A 14798-nucleotide genomic window follows, 5' to 3' on the forward strand; every position below is an offset into this window, starting at 1 on the left:
ATAGATGGTAATGATGATGAGCCACACCAAATAAATAGTGTTGTCTCACATCATAGCAAAAGCATTTATTCTCACCATACTGGTAGTAATGTTTCTGTAAACCAAGCTGTTAGGGTGCCTTCTGTAAGGGACAGGTCTCCTTCTGTTCATTCCCATCATAGCTCTGTTTCTAGAAATGTCCCTCCCACCAACCCTGATGACAGAATGTTAGAGAGGGAACTCAATAAGTTGAGGGTGGAACAAACCAGACTGAAGCTTAAAAAGCAACAGCTGGATTTGGATAGACAGTCTTTTGAATTAGAGAAGGAAAGACAGAAGTTGGGTTTAGATACCCATGGTGGCAGCAGCAGTATTCCCCATAGTCATCCTGCAAAAGAGCATGATTCCAGGAATCTGCACAAGATAGTTCCCCCTTATAAGGAGGGGGATAACATTAACAAGTGGTTTGCTGCACTTGAGAGGGCCTGTGTTGTACAGGATGTCCCTCAAAGGCAGTGGGCTGCTATCCTATGGCTATCATTTAGTGGAAAAGGTAGGGATAGGCTCCTTACTGTGAAAGAAAATGATGCTAATAATTTCCAAGTTCTTAAGAATGCACTCCTGGATGGTTATGGCTTAACCACTGAACAGTACAGGATAAAGTTCAGAGAGACCAAAAAGGAGTCTTCACAAGACTGGGTTGATTTCATTGACCAGGCAGTGAAGGCCTTGGAGGGGTGGTTACATGGCAGTAAAGTTACTGATTATGACAGCCTGTATAACTTAATCCTGAGAGAGCATATTCTTAATAATTGTGTGTCTGATTTGTTGCACCAGTACTTGGTGGACTCTGATCTGACCTCTCCCCAAGAATTGGGAAAGAAGGCAGACAAATGGGTCAGAACAAGAGTGAACAGAAAAGTTCATACAGGGGGTGACAAAGATGGCAACAAAAAGAAGGATGGTAAGTCTTCTGACAAGGGTGGGGTCAAATCTAAAAATGAGTCTTCATCAGGCCCACAAAAACACTCTGGTGGGGGTGGTGGGCCCAAATCCTCCTTTAATCAGAACAAGGAAAAGAAACCATGGTGCTATTTATGTAAAATAAAAGGCCATTGGACAACAGATCCCAGTTGTCCAAAGAAAGGCACCACTGCTCCTACCACTACAACCCCTACTGCTACACCTAGTGTCCCTACTAATAGCAGTGGTGGTGGGAGCAAACCTACTAATAGCCAATCCAAGGGAGTAGCTGGGCTCACTTTTGGTAATTTAGTTGGGGTTGGTCTGATTAGGGAGACCACAGAGGCTACTTTAGTCTCTGAAGGGGCTATTGATTTAGCCACTTTGGTTGCTTGCCCCCATAACTTGGAGAAGTACAAGCAACTACCCCTAATAAATGGTGTTGAGGTCCAGGTCTACAGGGACACAGGTGCCAGTGTCACAATGGTGATTGAGAAACTGGTGCACCCTGAACAACACATACTTGGACACCAGTACCAAGTAACCGATGCTCACAACATAACACAAAGCCACCCCATGGCTGTTGTAAATCTCAACTGGGGGGGGGGTGACTGGTCCAAAGAAAGTTGTGGTAGCTTCAGATTTACCTGTACACTGTCTATTAGGGAATGATTTGGAGACATCAGCTTGGTCAGATGTGGAGTTGGAGGCCCATGCAGTAATGCTGGGCATCCCAGGGCATATTTTTGCTTTGACAAGGGCTCAGGCCAAAAAGCAAAAAGGACAGGGAAGCTTGGATCCTGGAACAATGGACCAAGTGCTCCCTAAAGCTAGGGCTAGTAGAAGCAAACCACTTCCTACTATCCCTCCCTCTACAGTGGATTCAACTTCTGAGGAAGAAGAATTCCCTCCCTGTGCAGAACCTACACCAGAGGAGCTGGAAGCAGACACTGCTGAGCTTTTGGGTGAAGGGGGGCCTGCCAGAGAGGAGCTGAGTGTGGCACAGCAAACCTGTCCCACATTAGAGGGTCTCAGACAGCAAGCTGTCAAACAGGCTAATGGGGATGTCAGTGACTCTCACAGAGTTTACTGGGAGGACAACCTCTTGTACACTGAGCATAGGGATCCTAAACCTGGAGCTGCCAGGAGATTAGTGATTCCTCAGGAGTACAGAAAGTTCCTCCTAACACTGGCACATGACATTCCCTTAGCTGGGCATCTAGGACAAATGAAAACTTGGGACAGGCTTGTTCCCCTGTTTCATTGGCCTAGGATGTCTGAGGACACAAAAGAATTTTGTAAGTCCTGTGAAACCTGTCAAGCCAGTGGCAAGACAGGTGGCACCCCAAAGGCACCCCTTATCCCACTGCCTGTGGTTGGGGTTCCCTTTGAGAGGGTAGGGGTTGACATAGTTGGCCCCCTTGACCCTCCTACTGCTTCAGGCAATAGGTTTATCTTGGTGGTAGTGGACCATGCCACAAGATATCCTGAAGCAATTCCTTTAAGGACCACTACAGCACCTGCAGTGGCAAAGGCCCTCCTGGGAATATTTTCCAGGGTGGGCTTCCCAAAGGAAGTAGTATCAGACAGAGGAAGCAATTTCATGTCTGCATACTTAAAGGCCATGTGGAAGGAGTGTGGTGTAACGTACAAGTTCACAACACCCTATCATCCACAAACAAATGGACTGGTGGAGAGATTTAATAAAACTCTCAAAGGCATGATTATGGGTCTCCCTGAAAAACTCCGCAGGAGATGGGATATCCTTCTACCATGCCTCCTTTTTGCCTACAGGGAGGTACCCCAGAAAGGAGTGGGCTTCAGCCCCTTTGAACTTCTTTTTGGACACCCTGTTAGGGGTCCACTCACACTTGTAAAGGAGGGTTGGGAACAACCTTTAAAAGCTCCTAAGCAGGATATTGTGGATTATGTACTTGGCCTCAGATCAAGGATGGCTGAGTACATGAAAAAGGCCAGTAAAAACCTTCAGGCCAGCCAAGAGCTCCAGAAGCAATGGCATGATCAGAAGGCTGTTTTGGTTCAGTACCAACCAGGGCAGAAAGTGTGGGTCTTGGAGCCTGTGGCCCCAAGAGCACTCCAAGATAAATGGAGTGGTCCCCACACAATTGTTGAAAAGAAGGGAGAAGTCACCTATTTAGTTGACTTAGGCACTGCCAGGAGTCCCCTTAGGGTGCTCCATGTCAACCGCCTGAAACCCTACTATGACAGGGCTGATCTCACCCTGCTCATGGCAACTGATGAGGGACAGGAAGAAGATAGTGATCCTCTACCTGATCTCTTCTCTTCCACAGAACAAGATGCTCTTGTGGAAGGTGTAGTTTTGGCTGATTGTCTTACTGCTGAGCAGAAAGATAATTGCATAAATCTCCTAGGACAATTTTCAGAACTCTTCTCTACTGTGCCAGGCACCACTTCTTGGTGTGAGCACACTATAGATACTGGAGACAGTTTACTTGTCAAAAGTAAGATCTATAGGCAGCCTGACCATGTCAGGGACTGCATAAAGCAAGAAGTTCAGAAAATGTTGGAACTAGGAGTGGTTGAGCACTCTGACAGTCCATGGGCTTCTCCTGTGGTACTGGTACCAAAACTAAATTCTAAAGATGGAAAGAAGGAAATGTGGTTTTGTGTAGATTATAGAGGTCTCAACTTGGTAACCAAAACTGATGCTCACCCTATACCCAGGGCAGATGAGCTCATAGATACACTGGCATCTGCCAAGTATCTAAGCACTTTTGATTTGACTGCAGGGTATTGGCAGATCAAATTGTCAGAAGATGCTAAACCCAAGACTGCATTTTCTACCATTGGAGGACATTACCAGTTTACTGTAATGCCTTTTGGTTTGAAAAGTGCACCTGCCACTTTTCAGAGGTTGGTGAACACAGTCCTGCAAGGGCTGGAAGCTTTCAGTGCAGCATATTTGGACGATATAGCTGTCTTTAGCTCCAGCTGGGATGATCACCTGGTCCACCTATGGAAAGTTTTGGAGGCCCTGCAAAAGGCAGGCCTCACTATCAAGGCTTCAAAGTGCCAGATAGGGCAGGGTAAGGTGGTTTATCTGGGACACCTTGTTGGGGGGAACAGATTGCACCACTTCAGGGGAAAATCCAAACAATTATTGATTGGGTTCCCCCTACCACTCAGACTCAGGTGAGAGCCTTCCTAGGCCTCACTGGGTATTACAGGAGGTTCATTAAGAACTATGGCTCCATTGCAGCCCCTCTTAATGACCTCACATCCAAGAAAATGCCTAAAAAGGTATTATGGACAGCAAACTGTCAGAAAGCTTTTGAGGAGCTGAAGCAGGCCATGTGCTCTGCACCTGTCCTGAAAAGCCCTTGTTACTCTAAAAAATTCTATGTCCAAACTGATGCATCTGAATTAGGAGTAGGGGCAGTCCTATCACAACTTAATTCTGAGGGCCAGGATCAACCTGTTGCTTTTATTAGTAGGAGGTTGACCCCTAGAGAAAAGCGTTGGTCTGCCATTGAGAGGGAGGCCTTTGCTGTGGTCTGGGCTCTGAAGAAGTTGAGGCCATACCTGTTTGGCACTCACTTCATTGTTCAGACAGACCACAAACCTCTACTTTGGCTAAAACAAATGAAAGGTGAAAATCCTAAATTGTTGAGGTGGTCCATATCCCTACAGGGAATGGACTATACAGTGGAACATAGACCTGGGAGTAGCCACTCCAATGCAGATGGACTCTCCAGATATTTCCACTTAGACAATGAAGACTCATCAGGTCATGGCTAGTCTTATTGTCCTTCGTTTGGGGGGGGGGGTTGTGTAGGAAAGTACCATCTTGCCTGGCATGTTACCCCCATTTTTCACTGTATATATGTTGTTTTAGTTGTATGTGTCACTGGGACCCTGGTAACCCAGGGCCCCAGTGCTCATAAGTGTGCCTGAATGTGTTACCTGTGTAGTGACTAACTGTCTCACTGAGGCTCTGCTAACCAGAACCTCAGTGGTTATGCTCTCTCATTTCTTTCCAAATTGTCACTGACAGGCTAGTGACCATTTTTACCAATTTACATTGGCTTACTGGAACACCCTTATAATTCCCTAGTATATGGTACTGAGGTACCCAGGGTATTGGGGTTCCAGGAGATCCCTATGGGCTGCAGCATTTCTTTTGCCACCCATAGGGAGCTCTGACAATTCTTACACAGGCCTGCCACTGCAGCCTGAGTGAAATAACGTCCACGTTATTTCACAGCCATTTTACACTGCACTTAAGTAACTTATAAGTCACCTATATGTCTAACCTTTACCTGGTAAAGGTTAGGTGCAAAGTTACTTAGTGTGAGGGCACCCTGGCACTAGCCAAGGTGCCCCCACATTGTTCAGAGCCAATTCCCTGAACTTTGTGAGTGCAGGGACACCATTACACGCGTGCACTACATATAGGTCACTACCTATATGTAGCTTCACAATGGTAACTCCGAATATGGCCATGTAACATGTCTATGATCATGGAATTGCCCCCTCTATGCCATCCTGGCATAGTTGGCACAATCCCATGATCCCAGTGGTCTGTAGCACAGACCCTGGTACTGCCAAACTGCCCTTCCTGGGGTTTCACTGCAGCTGCTGCTGCTGCCAACCCCTCAGACAGGCAGCTGCCCTCCTGGGGTCCAGCCAGGCCTGGCCCAGGATGGCAGAACAAAGAACTTCCTCTGAGAGAGGGTGTGACACCCTCTCCCTTTGGAAAATGGTGTGAAGGCAGGGGAGGAGTAGCCTCCCCCAGCCTCTGGAAATGCTTTGTTGGGCACAGATGTGCCCAATTCTGCATAAGCCAGTCTACACCGGTTCAGGGACCCCTTAGCCCCTGCTCTGGCGCGAAACTGGACAAAGGAAAGGGGAGTGACCACTCCCCTGACCTGCACCTCCCCTGTGAGGTGTCCAGAGCTCCTCCAGTGTGCTCCAGACCTCTGCCATCTTGGAAACAGAGGTGCTGCTGGCACACTGGACTGCTCTGAGTGGCCAGTGCCACCAGGTGACGTCAGAGACTCCTGCTGATAGGCTCCTTCAGGTGTTAGTAGCCTATCCTTTCTCCTAGGTAGCCAAACCCTCTGTTCTGGCTATTTAGGGTCTCTGTCTCTGGGGAAACTTTAGATAACGAATGCAAGAGCTCATCCGAGTTCCTCTGCATCTCCCTCTTCACCTTCTGATAAGGAATCGACTGCTGACCGCGCTGGAAGCCTGCAAAACCTGCAACATAGTAGCAAAGACGACTACTGCAACTCTGTAACGCTGATCCTGCCGCCTTCTCGACTGTTTTCCTGCTTGTGCATGCTGTGGGGGTAGCCTGCCTCCTATCTGCACCAGAAGCTCCGAAGAAATCTCCCGTGGGTCGACGGAATCTTCCCCCTGCAACCTCAGGCACCAAAAAGCTGCATTACCGGTCCCTTGGGTCTCCTCTCAGCACGACGAGCGAGGTCCCTCGAATCCAGCGACTATGTCCAAGTGACCCCCACAGTCCAGTGACTCTTCAGCCCAAGTTTGGTGGAGGTAAGTCCTTGCCTCACCTCGCTGGGCTGCATTGCTGGGAACCGCGACTTTGCAGCTACTCCGGCCCCTGTGCACTTCCGGCAGAAATCCTTTGTGCACAGCCAAGCCTGGGTCCACGGCACTCTAACCTGCATTGCACGACTTTCTAAGTTGGTCTCCAGCGACGTGGGACTCCTTTGTGCAACTTCGGCGAGCACCGTTTCACGCATCCTTGTAGTGCCTGTTTCTGGCACTTCTCCAGGTGCTATATGCTTCAGTGAGGACTCTTTGTCTTGATCGACGTCCCCTCTCTCTTCAGTTCCAATTTGCGACCTCCTGGTCCCTCCTGGGCCCCAGCAGCGTCCAAAAACGCCAAACGCACGATTTGCAACTAGCAAGGCTTGTTGGCATTGTTTTGGTGGGAAAACACTTCTGCACGACTCTCCAAGGCGAGTGGGATCCGTCCACCAAAGGGGAAGTCTCTAGCCCTTTTCGTTCCTGCAGAAACCTCAGCTTCTTCTGTCCAGTAGAAGCTTCTTTGCACACGCAGCTGGCATTTCCTGGGCATCTGCCCATCTCCGACTTGCTTGTGACTTTTGGACTTGGTCCCCTTGTTCCACAGGTACCCTAGATTGGAAATCCATAGTTGTTGCATTGCTGGTTTGTGTCTTTCCTGCATTATTCCTCTAACACGACTTCTTTGTCCTTAGGGGAACTTTAGTGCACTTTGCACTCACTTTTCAGGGTCTTGGGGAGGGTTATTTTTCTAACTCTCACTATTTTCTAATAGTCCCAGCGACCCTCTACAAGGTCACATAGGTTTGGGGTCCATTCGTGGTTCGCATTCCACTTTTGGAGTATATGGTTTGTGTTGCCCCTATCCCTATGTTTCCCCATTGCATCCTATTGTAACTATACATTGTTTGCACTGTTTTCTAAGACTATACTGCATATTTTTGCTATTGTGTATATATATCTTGTGTATATTTCCTATCCTCTCACTGAGGGTACACTCTAAGATACTTTGGCATATTGTCATAAAAATAAAGTACCTTTATTTTTAGTATAACTGTGTATTGTGTTTTCTTATGATATTGTGCATATGACACTAAGTGGTACTGTAGTAGCTTCACACGTCTCCTAGTTCAGCCTAAGCTGCTCTGCTAAGCTACCATTATCTATCAGCCTAAGCTGCTAGACACCCTATACACTAATAAGGGATAACTGGGCCTGGTGCAAGGTGCAAGTACCCCTTGGTACTCACTACAAGCCAGTCCAGCCTCCTACACCAGGGAGTCGCACAGGTCTTGAGATGGCGGGATGTCGTTGGTGATGGAGCTGGGGTTGGAGAGTTCTTTCACGATGCTGAAGAACTCTTTGGTGTTGTGTGCGTTGTTGTCTAGGCGGTCCTTGAAGGCGGTCTTCTTGGCGGTCCTGATGAGTTGGTGATGTCTGCGGGTGGCGCTCTTGAGGGCTGTGTGGTTGTCTGGTGTTCGGTCGTGGAGCCATTTCTTCTCCAGCTTCCGACAGGTGTGCTTGGAGATCCGGAGATCCTCAGTGAACCAGGCAGCTTTCTTGTTGGTGTGGTTGGTTGAAAAGGTCTTGAGAGGGGCGAGGGTGTTGGCGCAGTCATTGATCCACTGTGTGAGGTTGGTCGCGGCGGTGTCGGGGTCGGTGGGTGGTCTCAGGGCGAGGGCGGTAGTCAGTTGGTCCTCGGTGACCTTGCCCCAGCAGCGGCATGGTAGCTGTTGGGTGTGGTAGTGTGTGGTGGGTTTTCTGAAGGTACAGTGGATGCATCTGTGGTCGGTCCAGTGTGGTTCGGTGGTGTGGTTGAAGGAGACATGGGGGCTTGCGGAGAAGATGGGGTCGAGCTTGTGTCCAGCGTAATGAGTGGGTGTCTTTACGAGCTGTTTGAGTCCGAGGTTGTCGAGGTTGTCAATCAGGGCGGTGGAGTTGGCGTTGTTGTTGTTCTCGAGGTGGAAGTTCAGGTCCCCGAGGAGGATGTAGTCCGTGGAAGCGAGGGCGTGGGTGCTGATGAGGTCGTCGATGGTGTCACTGAACTGTGGGCGGGGTCCGGGAGGTCTGTAGATGAGAGTTCCTCTGAGGGTGGTGTTGGGGTCAGTGTGGATCTGGAAGTGCATGTGCTCGGCGGTGGTGAGGGTGTCATCGGTGTTCGTTGATATTTTGATGGAGACTTGTGGATGATGGCGATTCCTCCTCCCACTCCGTTGGTGCAGTCTCTGCGGGAGATCTTGTAGCCCTGTGGGATGGCTGTGGCGATGTCTGGTGCTGAGTTGGCGTTCAGCCAGGTCTCCGTCAGGAAGGCGACGTCGGGGGCGGTGGAGTTTAGGAGGTCCCATAGTTCGATGGCGTGCTTGCGATCAGAGCGGGTGTTGTGGAGGATGCAGCGGAGGTGGTTGGGTTCTCTGGCTGGTGGTGTGGAGGGTTGGATGCTGGTGAATCTGCAGTTCCGGCAGGTGAAAGGCCCCTGGGTGCATTTCGGGGTGGCCCGGTAGCAGGGGTGGTCTCGCCTGGTGTTGAGTGCGTGGAGGGTGCTTGCGTCGTAGTGCAGTCTGGCGTTGCGGGGGTGCGGGTTCCAGGGGTTCTGGTACTGGGTGCGGTCCAGGCGCGGACGGGCGCAGACGGGCTTGCCTTAGGCGTGCCCGCTTCGCAGCCTCCATATGAGGGCAGAGGGAGGGAGGAGCAGCTGGGAAGTGGGAGCTGGGCGGCCAATGGGAGTGAAGGGGCGGGGCAGCAGGGGCTCAGCAGCAAGGAAAAAACCCGGGGGAAAACCCGGGGAAAAAACGGCGGGAAAAGATGGCGGGAGAGGGACAACAGAGCACAGGGGTACAGAAAGCAAAACACAGGGGCACAGAATGAAAAAACGAAGTGGCACAGAAGCCAAGCACAGGGGTACAGAAAAAATGGAGCGAGTAGTCATGCGGCAAAAGCGGCAACGGAGGTTCAACCCACAGGGGGCTGCGTGGCAGATGGGGGGAGCGACCTGCCTGGTGACAGGGTCAAAGGTCGCTCTCTACCACCGCTTCGCGGCCTCCATATGAGGGCAGAGGGAGGGAGGAGCGGCTGGGAGGTGGGAGCGGGCGGCCAATGGGAGTGAAGGGGGCGGGCAGCAGGGGCTCAGCAGCAAGGGAAAAACCCGGGGAAAAACCCGGGGGAAAACCCGGGGAAAAAACGGCGGGAAAAGATGGCGGGAGAGGGACAACAGAGCACAGGGGTACAGAAAGCAAAACACAGGGGCACAGAATGAAAAAACAAAGTGGCACAGAAGCCAAGCGCAGGGGTACAGAAAAAAGGGGGCGAGTAGTCAGGCGGCAAAAGCGGCAACGGAGGTTCAACCCACAGGGGGCTGCGTGGCAGATGGTGGGAGCAACCTGCCTGGTGACAGGGTCAAATGTTGTGGGGGATGGCACGGACTAGTATGATCTTGCAGACCACAGGGGGCGAGTATTCCAATTTGCCTCCTGAAATGTCCAGGCATCTAATTCGGGACTGCAGCACACAAAAAGTGTAATCCAAAATATGGTGGGTCTTCACCAGTGCCTGGTTGTAGTGTTGCTCTGGGTCAGTCTGGGGTTGTGCTACTGGGATCATGACCTAAGGCTGTAGTCCTTTCCTTGGTCAGCTGAAAGTTAAAAAGAAATGATGTATGTTAATAACTTTGCTCTTTCTTTCAGCAACATCCCTCTCCATGTGTGTTATATGTACTGAATAACACATACATGTTTCCTACAGCATTTCACATAATGTAGTACATATACAGTTGAAAATACGTTTACACATGTATCTTCTAGTTCTCTGTGTAATAGCAAATGATGACCATGGCCTGATACTTTGGACATTTCTACATCCTAACGTTCATGTTTCTCCAGTAGCTTACTGTGATGGGTAGTTAGAGAAGTTCTTGCTCACTCCATGTTATGTGCATTCATTACATGTGTAGGTGACAGATTAATGATCAGTTTGTTGACATTTGGTCTACTCTAGGTACTTAGTGACATGGTCAACATGTTAGACACCCACACATACATATGTCCATGTAAAACCACTGATGTTGCAGGTGGCCTACAAGACATTGACACAGTTGTTTCACTTACTTTAATATGTGATTTTGGTGCATACTTGTCGCCATTAAAATATGTAACATGTATTGTTATCAAATTTACTCTCAGCCTTCAGCTATTGTTTTTGACTGAGAAGTTGTCATGGTGCACTTTTATTGACAGATAGGCATTGCAATGTGAGTCATATTTATATGGGACACAGTAATATCATTACAAGTACCTGTCTACTACAAACCTATGCACAATACTTTGTTTTTTTTAACAAGTATGTGCATGACTTTAACCTGTAGGGGAATATGTGGTTCTCTGTCATCATTGCTGTGCCAACTGAATGTTGACATTGGTGTCCTGACTACACTGCAATACCATTAATAGGTTGCATTTTATTCTACATTCATGACATATGTCTGATATTTTTGACAGCATTGTGTTAAGCTTTGTCCCATTGCTGTGTTGGTATGCAGTTTATTTGGGTAACTTACATCACAAAACTTGTGAACTTTCAAGTTGCTTACATATGTCAATATGGCCTAATCCCTATGCATATGTGTATACCTACACTGTCAGTATGGGTGAGACATAAGTCTGTTTTTTACTGTTGGTGCCATAAAGTTACACAATGTTCATATTTCAACCTTTCTGGAGCCTGCAGTTACATTGCATACCGCACATGGACTTTGCATATACTTCTTCCAGTGTTGGTCCTGTCACTTTGGACAACATACAAGAATACTTGCATGTATTAACCAGTGCAGATGATGTGGTTCCATTCATTCACACAGAGTGTAGTGACACATTCTTGCTCACATATGTTCCGTAGTTATTGACGTTTACAGATTACTGTAGGAATGTTAGTATCTGTAATCATTAGCTACATGTTGCTGTACGTTGTTCTCACTATGGGGGTCATTCCAACCCTGGCGGTCGGTGTTAAAGTGGCGGCCAACCCGCAAACAGGCAGGTGGCCCAAAAAATTGAATTCCGACCCTGGCGGGAACCGCCAACACAGCCTGCCACTTTACCACTCCGACCACCACGGCGGTACAGACAAGCAGCGCGGCGGTCACTGCTAACAGACAGGCGGCAGACAATGTACCGCCCACCCTATCACAAATCACCAATCCGCCACCTTTTCCGGGGCGGGAGCCCGCCGATAAAAACACGGCGGAAACAAACTTCGAACGGGAAAACGCTCACCTCCATACACCCCACGAGGAATCTGGACAGCATGGAACCCGAACTACACATCCTACCAGCTATTGTCTACCTGCTCCTCTACAAGGAGCACGAACGCCGGCGCAGAAGACAACGGTGAGTACTGCACCTACGACACAGGGGAGGGGGGAGGGAAAAAATTACGGGGACACACATACGCCACACACCCACCCCCACCCTCACCCACTACAACACACACATCAATGCAGAGCAACAAGTCAGAGTGACACCCCCCAACCCCCCCGGAAGAATGCAAAGACAAAATAAAATGATCATTAAAAATGAAGTATAATATAGCATGAGTGAAATATGAAAATATAAATAAAATATATTACATCATGAACAATATATACATAGGTCAAAAGTCCGGCCCATATTGGCTATCATCCATTGTTCGTGGGCCAATGGGCCTAAACACATGGGCGAAGCCCACACACGAGACCCGATTACATTGGAGAGAACACTGCAGGGGCATCAAATAGTAAAACGACAGCCACCTCAGGGGGAAGGGAAGGGGGGCACCTCAGCCAGTTCAGTCCACGACGGCAGATCCACGAGGGGCCTCCATGCCCACTGCACCATCATGGGGAGTGCAAAGCCACAGTCTCACAAGTCTCTACAGTGGGTGGGTTGCCCACTGTACCATCCTGGGGAGTGCAAAGCCACAGTCCATCAAGTGGATTACAGACTCCACTGGTTCTGGAGGAGGCATGGTGCCCAGAGTGCTTCGTGAAGCCCTGGCCGACACAGATCCGGCCCTGCCAATGGGCCAGCGGTGTTTGAGATGAAGGGCCCAGCAGAGCGGTGCTTGACAGGAAGGGCCCAGCGGAGCGGTGCTTGACAGGAAGGGCCCAGCGGAGCGGTGCTTGACAGGAAGGGCCCAGCGGAGCCGTGCTTGAGATGAAGGGCCCAGCGGAGCGGTGCTTGACAGGAAGGGCCCAGCGGAGCGGTGCTTGAGATGAAGGGCCCAGCGGAGCGGTGCTTGACAGGAAGGGCCCAGAGGAGCGGTGCTTGACAGGAAGGGCCCAGCGGAGCGGTGCTTGAGATGAAGGGCCCAGCGGAGCGGTGCTTGACAGGAAGGGCCCAGCGGAGCGGTGCTTGAGATGAAGGGCCCAGCGGAGCGGTGCGTGACAGGAAGGGCCCAGCGGAGCGGTGCTTGAGAGGACAGGCCCAGCGGAGCGGTGCTTGCCACGGCGGGGCCCAGTTCGGCGGTGCCTGCCACGGCGGGGCCCTGTTCAGCGGTGCTTGTCACGGCGGGGCCCTGTTCAGCAGTGCTTGTCACGGCGGGGCCCTGTTCAGCGGTGCTTGTCACGGCGGGCCCTGTTCAGCGGTGCTTGTCACGGCGGGGCCCTGTTCAGCGGTGCGTGACATGTGTTCCCAGGGAACCAGATCGGGCCAATATTTTCCGCTCAGTCGCCATCCGACCTTTCGCTTGCGGGGCCCTCCTGTGCTGGAGTCCTGGGCCCATGGGTGTCCTCCTTCACATCCGAAATGGGGCTGGTGGGGCCCTCCTGGGCAGCTCGCCTGCTGCCGGAAATGTCCGCCCTGCTGCCCTTGCCCTCCTTTGCCAATTCTCTGGGGCCCTTGCCTCCCTTTGTGGATGTGCCAGGTGACGGTGCCAGGGTATTGCCTTTGGGGGCTGCCGTCTCTGGCCTCTCGCGCCGGCCCTTCCCTTTTTTAGTTTTTTTCCCAGGGGGTGGGCTGGCTGTCCCCTTGCTGCTGGCCGATGTTGCTGCCCTAGAAGCTGGTGGACTCCAAAAGCCCTGGACTATTGTCCTTGTAGGTGCAGGGCTTGTGGTGGCTGAGGTGCTGTTTGGACCCTTCCGAGATGGAGGGGGTGGGTCAGGTGATGCAAAGAGGTTCAGTTTGGAGAGGAAAAACTTTTTAGGAGCAGTGGGAAGGGTAGGTGCAGTGGGTATGGAAGTGGAGGAAGAGGATGTGGTTGTAGGAGAGTCAAGTGTGCTGTCTTTGGGTGCAGGTGCTTGTGACGGAGGCTGTTGTGAGGTGGATGGCTGTTGGGTGGGTGGCTGCCTGCGTTTGTGTGGTTTGGAAGAGGGGGTGACAGACACACTGGGAGAGGACACAGGGGACATGTAAATGGCAGTGGGGGTGGTGACTGCACGTGTGCGGAGTTTTCTGGTGGGTGTGCTGGTGATGGACGTACTGGCTGATGGTGGTGTGCATGCAGGTGTGAGTGGAGACGTCACAGGGAGGGAGGAGGGAGACGAGGAGGAGGGGGACACAGTGGAGGCAGTGGCTGTTGACATGTCTGCATGTGGATGTTGCATGTGTGAATGCTTGTGTGATCTGTGGTGCATATGTCTGGATGAGCTGCCCTTGGGTGTTGATGTGTGTGCAGGCTGGTCTGTAGGTGTGGCTGGGATAGGCAGAGGAACAGGGGAGTGGGACTGGGATGAGGAAATTGGAGGGGGGAGGCAGGAGACAGGGACAATGGCTGCCGTCAGTGCTGAGGCCAGAGCGTTGAACGATCGCTGATGGGCAGCCTGACCCGAATGAATGCCCTCCAGGTATGCATTGCTCCGGTGCACCTCCCTTTCTACACCCTGGATGGCATTCAAAAGGGTAGACTGCCCAACAATGAGCGTCTGGAGGAGGTCAATGATCTCCTCACTGAGGGCAGCAGGGGTAACTGGGGCAGGGCCTGAGGTGCCTGGGGCGAAGGAGATGCCCGCCTTCCTGGCCGAGCGGGCACGGGGTGAACGCTGAGGGGCTGCTTGGAGGGCGGAGCTGGTGCGCGGGGTGGCGGCTGTACCTGTTGTAGCGGTGGGCACGGATGTTGCCGCCACCACAAGGGAGCTCCCTTCCGAGGACGTGTCTGTGTCGCTGACGTCTCCACGGGTCCCCGTTGTGGAGCTCCCCTCGCCCTCCGTCTCACTGGTGAACTCGGAGTCGGTTGCATGGCCCTCCGGGGCCATGTGAGATGCAGCTCCCTCGTGCTCCGATGCTACTTCTCCTCCACCTGATGATGCTAATGCACACATGAACAGGAAGACCACAAAAAAGGGGGGGGGGGAGAAA

This window comes from Pleurodeles waltl, chromosome 1_2 (assembly GCF_031143425.1).
Source record: "Pleurodeles waltl isolate 20211129_DDA chromosome 1_2, aPleWal1.hap1.20221129, whole genome shotgun sequence".
NCBI classification, from domain to species: Eukaryota; Metazoa; Chordata; class Amphibia; order Caudata; family Salamandridae; genus Pleurodeles; species Pleurodeles waltl.